The sequence below is a fragment of the Equus quagga genome, chromosome 20 (assembly GCF_021613505.1).
Source record: "Equus quagga isolate Etosha38 chromosome 20, UCLA_HA_Equagga_1.0, whole genome shotgun sequence".
In the NCBI taxonomy this organism is placed as follows: domain Eukaryota; kingdom Metazoa; phylum Chordata; class Mammalia; order Perissodactyla; family Equidae; genus Equus; species Equus quagga.
The window spans coordinates 25,148,044-25,154,297 of NC_060286.1; the positions used below are offsets into that span (position 1 = coordinate 25,148,044).

The window sequence follows — 6,254 nt, forward strand, 5'->3', positions numbered from 1 at the left end:
AAAATAATCATAGAGACCACGTTCTTCAATGAATAGTCATCCTCAACTTTTATTCACCATCAGTTTTTATCTTCTTAGCTTCAAGCCATCCTTTAGAGTTTGGATCACTTAAAAATGTTTTTATTTTTAAAATCCTGTGAAAGAAGTAGTATTAGATGTTAACAGCTAAGAATGCAATAGGTCAAGGAAATAAACCTGTTGGCTAACACTTTGAAAGAGATCTGAGATGTATGCTTCTAATTGCCTTTCCTTTGTGGTCCTTTCTCACTCCTTCGTGATTTATATAATCTTCAATTGCTGGGTAGCATCTGTACAACAGAATCACACAATGATAGTGTTGGCAAGGTAGTAAGAGATCCAAAAAGCTTCACTTCATTGACGAGATTCAGAAGGATGAAATGATGTATTCAAGGTCACCCTTTAATTGTTCTTCTCTTAAATTTGATTTACTTTGAATATAAAGGTAGATTGTTCTGTGCTCACTTAGGCGGTACATGTGCTAAAATTGGAACAATACAGAGAAGAGTAGCATGGCCCCTGTGCAAGGATGACATGCAAATTCTTGAAGCATTCCATATTTTTTTAAAGGTGGATTGTCCTTTACTTTCTGGAAAGATGGAATTTCAATATAAGAAAAATCTTTAAGACAATGTGGTCCTGGAGAATTTAAATGGAGCAGGAAACTCCGAATTATGATTCCCATGACAGTTTCAACTTGGTCACAATTGGCATGCTCATTAAGGTAGAGTCTCTGGGATTACTATATTAGTATGTTTTCTTTTCTTTTTCAACTTAAAAAAGATTTTAATTGAATTTTAGGTTATATGCATGCTTGGTAGCTGCCTTCATTTGGGGAAGGAATTTTCTGTCAACGTGGCCTTAGGAGAAAACTAGAAAGGGCAAAAGTAACTCCAGAGAGTCAGGCCTGCTTAAACAAAGAACGATCTCTGGATGCATGATGCACAGAGCTGAGTTCAGGCAGAGTGCCACTGAGCTGCTTTGCCAACATTGTTAAATTCTCTCTTGCCTGCCGCAATCACCAACAAGTTAAGCGGGTGTTTTGTAATCCCCATCTCTCTTGAGCATCAGAGTTTTAGGAATTTTCCCATTTCTAGTGACAGTCTTGTCCACTGTGCCACAGTTTGGCTTTCTTTTAACAGCTGTGTAGCACTTCCCAGAGATGATTGTGAATCATTCTAGAAGTTTGGTAGAAAGTTAGAGTTTAAAAAGTCTTTATAAAATCAATTTGAATGTAGTTAAATGAAAATATACTGCATCCCACAACAAAGTAAAAGTTTAGATAGATTTTTACTTTCCATTCTTTTCCTAAAATCATGTAAGAGTTTCCTTAGCGATCATTTCTTCCCACCACCTCCATTTACATAGGTGGAAACAGAGGTGTGGAGGTGGTAGGAGTCTTGAACAAGATCAAGAATGGCAGAGAGAAAACCAGAAGCCTAAACTTTAGTATCTAGCACAGTACTTGAAAATAAAATTGATTTGTTGAAGAATGAATGAATTTTCAGTTTACTTTTTTCCTTACGCCATGGTTACTTGCCCATCCGGTATCTCATCCTAGTACCTTATCTCCTCTACTTTTGGATTACCCTATTGAAGATGATTCTGGCTGACCTGCATTCAAGTTGGGACACTTGAGTCCCCATTCACCAAGGCAGTCCCTAGGTCTGTGTCTTTCCACATGGCTTGAACAGGCACTTCAATCAGTGTGTTAATTTGGGATTGCTGAGAGCACAACTCCCTGTCTACTTGTTTCTTTTAACACGGACATTTTTAATCAGGAGCCTAATTTTGGTCCTGGGGGACCTCACTCTGCATTAATAATACATGTGACAAAATTTACCTCTTTGCTTTCAAGGTTGTTAATTATGGAGTGCATTTCAAATGAGCGATCGCGGCCAAGAAATCATCCCTTTTGGGTGCTTACATACTTTAATGCTGATAAGAAGCAAGAAGCAAGGAAGGGTTCTGAAACACCTCTCCACATGCACAGTGCTGCTTTAGGGGGGACCAAACAGGGTAACCATGAAGACTTTTTGGTGATGTGCTTTATTGAGTTGTATTTCAGGTCATACTACAGACACAACATAACCCTGAGGGCTTAACCTGCTTTCAAAGCAGAGGGAAGAAGAGCAGATGTGAGCAAGGAGGCCTTCAGACAGATGTGTGGGGTAGGTCATTGAACTCTTTAAGGGAGTAGAATCAGTTGCTTCAGGAGAAGATAGGTTTTTTTTACGCCATTTACAGTGAGGATAGCCAATTGCAGATTGTTCCAGACTTCTGGTGATCTTTGTGGTGTGTTCTTAGGCTCACATGTGTTGTGAATTCTTATGGTCACTAAAGCTATTAATTCTTACTTAATAAATTTGCAGTAGGTTTCCGTGAGATTTGTTACAGGTCCTCTGGTCTTCAGACGTACAAATGTAGTTTAAATACTCACGCAGTTAAAAAGATTTAAACAACCATCTAAATTACTATACCTTAAAAGCAGCCAAACCCAGCCAACCCATTTGCACGTGTTAGCCTCAAAAGATGGCTTTTAGTGGCTTAGTTCCAGAGCTTCCTCCATTATTTTCCCATTACTTGAAATGATTACTGGGCTTTGCAAATGACTTTGAATGCCATACAAAATATTTGCTTTTACCCTCCATGGGACAATGTCCTAGAAAATATGATTGCTTAGGAGTTGAATTATGGAACAGGTCTTCATGAGGTGGACATTTTATGTCACCTACTCAAAGGCATGCTTAATCTTGTACTGGGAGCAAGATAGAAGACAGAGCTGAGAAAAGCTTTCCACTTTGTTTTATGAGAAAAGCCAGTGATTTTGTTTTTTATAAACCACAGACTGAGCCCAGATTTACTAGACATTACAAAGGCCTTTGGGAAACAGTCTGGGTGGACCAGTGCAATGTGATAGTGTCTTTGTACTCATCAGCAACCAAAAAACTTGGTTAACTTTCAACCGCATGGGTGATGTTAATCTTCCTTCCGGGAACTTACCTAATAAGATAAATGTTGCTAGTAGAAACTAGGTATTTCTCAGAGCAATAAAGTTGAGATAGCAAATGGGTGAAATCTGATTACTATTGGGCTAGACAAGAAAAACTGAGAGCCATCACTCCTGTGCTATGTAAGGAGAAACCATGGCTCTATGTGTGGGTGATTCACTTAACATCTTTGCCATCAGTTTCCTATTTATCAAATGAGAAGTTTGGAGAACATGATGACAAAGGGTCCTTCCACTTCAAATATATTTATGGTCCAGATGGTAGGATGCAGCACAGAATGATGGAGGGACCTCTACTCAGGGTCTCAGGAGGCCTGGTGGTAGTTGCAGCCCCGCCACTAAATTATCATCACTACTTTTGGACATTTAGAGCATTTCCAGTTTTTCACAATGCTATACTGAATATTCTGTACACGAATATTTTTCTTTGGATTAAATTCCCAAAGTGAGATCAAAAGCAGTCATTCATAAGAGTTTTATTATATTACCAGAACAGGAGAACCAAATTAAGCTGTTACCAGATATGTACTTTTTCCCGTTTCATTACGATTTCCCCCCAAATAGGTATTAGGATAAAAATAAATCAAGATCAATAAGAGAGGTTTTTTTTTTTTTGTAAGGAAGATTGGCCCTGAGCTAACATCTGTTGCCAATCTTCCTCTGTTTTGTATGTGAGATGGCACATTAAAGCATGGCTTGATGAGCAATGCGTAGGTCCCTGCCCAGGATCTGAACCTGAGAACTCCAGGCTGCCAAAGCAGAGCAAGTGGACTTAAACACTACTCCACTGGGTCAGCTCCAATAAGAAAATTTTGAAAATGAATTAACAACAAAAGATATGAGTATATATGTGTAATTTTTGTTTCTTTCTCTCTCTCTCTCTCTGACCCTCAATTCTCTGGCATAATCTGAATCATTTCACCCCATTTACAAGAGCTTTCAGCTTTTGGTAGCCCCTTTTCAATATGTCAGTGATAGAGGTCAATCAAGTTTGAGTGCAACAGGAATGTCTATCCTGTGCCCAAGACTTTGGCATCATAACGAACACCTCCTCATACAGGAAAAAAAAAAAAAAAAGAATCTCTCTAGCAATGTCTAATCCTTCTGAGTTGTCTTCAGACGTATGGATATCTCAAGTCCCATTTTCATAACGAGTATTCTCAAATCCCATCTAATCTCTCTACTGCCCAGAGTATATGTAGAAGTGATCTTGGAAAGCATGCAGGCCAAGTCCCTTACTAGAATAAAAACTAGAGAGGTCAAATGGCTTGCCCATCCTTGCACAGCTCTTCCTAAATAAAAGTAGAGAGCTCTGGATTGAGGAATGTTTGTGGAGTTGTCAAGGTAGCAAACAAAAACAAGTGATATATGTGGCATGCAAGGAAACAATATATTGAGTAATTTTGCTTTTTCTTTCCTTTTTGTTTAATACACGTTAGACTTGCTGTAAGTGCTGGGCCTGTCATTTATGAACCTCGTGGTAACCTTGTGCAAGTCACTTCATCTCTCAGGATCTCAATTTTCTCAAACCATAAAATTTAAAAAAAATCTTATTTCAAATGAAGCCTTAATTCTCTTCTAAAGTTAACATTCAGGCATTTTCCCTAGGTCATACCAATAGCCTGTTAAAAAGGCTGTTATATTAGGCGAGAGTTATTGCAAGTCCAGGAAATATTAAGATTTTCATCTCTGTGCATTTTTATTAATTGTCAACAACCAAAAAATGGCAGATTAAAGGCCAGAGTTTTATTTTCAAAGTTGTATAACCAGGCCAGAATTCAAACGCAATGTTAAAGAATAAAATATCAACCTATTTTATTGAATTTGGGCCTGGATCCTATTGTAGAAATTATTACACCTTATGGGGCAGAGAGTAAGATTTGTTTTCAGGTTGGCATTTCCTCAGCCAAAGCGAATTTTACAGATTTTCACAATTTCAGAGGAGCCTACAGTAGAGCTGCGAGTGTTTTAAACCAATCATCAAAAAGTCTTAGTTTCTTTTCTAGATTTGTTCTGCAAAAGCGCTTAAGACATTGACTCTGATCTCGAGGAGCTCAGTAGTGTAAGAGACAAATTTATCCATAGTAATTATAAAATAATTTAATAGGCAAGGCAATTGAAATAGGATTAAGACAGAAAAATCAAAGGATCTCATCTATCCCAGCCTTGGGTGGGGAAGAGCAATAAGAGGAAGTTTCTAGGGAAGACAGCATCTAGAAATGGTAGATGATTTGCCAAAAGCCACACTGCTAATTATTCGCAGAACGAGCATTAGAATTCTACAGTAACTCTCTTTCCTGAGTATCTTAAGTTCTTAATCCACTTTAACAAAGGTGAAATGGAAGAATCTTCCATGATGCAGTATGCTCTCCTCTACCCTATATAACTTCCCTAAATATACTTACCATTTACCTGCTGCTGGTAAGAGAAATATAAATGTCTTCAGGACAGCAATTGCCCTGTTCTCTTATTGTCAAAACTTTCCTCTCTTTTGTTAGATCGCTGCCTGTTTATCGATTCGGCATTGTCCAGGTGTCTTCTGAAGAGCACTGTAGTGTCCCAGTCTTAGGGAATGTGTATATTTCTTTGCACTCTTACACTTAGTCTATCAGGTGTGACACTCTGAAGGGATGGGGGTAAAGGCAATGTGTAATTGTTTACTGCTAACAATAATCAGAGCATGTTAGCTGATTTTATTATTAATGAATTATTATTCATGCAGAACCATACTTAGGAAGGCAAATCATTCTTTTAATAATAGATTCAAAATCAACCAAAATTTTTCCTTTTTGCTGCTTGGTCTGAACCGTTCTTCTTTAACTCTCAGCATAGATAATCCTTCAGGTCCTCAAGGTCAAAGGTAAATCTTTACTCACTGTTTTTTCATCTCTCCAGAGAACCTGGCAAATAAAAGAAACAATATATTTGTGGTGATTATATGGATTAGTGAATGAATGAACCAAGAGATAAATGTAGAGTTCACTGTATTCATTCCTTCATTTAGAACTAACTGTAATAGAATTTCTCATGACTTCCACTTAATAGATTAGTTGGATTACACACTCTGCTTTTTCCCTCTGTTAAACATGGTAGTTGTAGTCTTTCCTGTTGTAGAATTATGCAACCACACTCTTGACAAGGCCTTCTGATGGGTGGAGTGTACTTTCCTTCCCCATGACTTTGAACTCAGACGCACGACTTACTTTGGCCAATGGGATCTTAGTGG

General features: G+C 38.0%; 1 non-coding gene across 1 annotated transcript; it reads left to right on the top strand.

Moving 5' to 3' along the window:
- Window positions 1-475: 475 nt before the first annotated feature.
- LOC124231183 (U6 spliceosomal RNA) lies at window positions 476-582 on the top strand. Its single transcript, XR_006886411.1, has one exon. It is a non-coding gene; the product is annotated as a U6 spliceosomal RNA (small nuclear RNA).
- The last annotated feature ends 5,672 nt before the right edge of the window (window positions 583-6,254 follow it).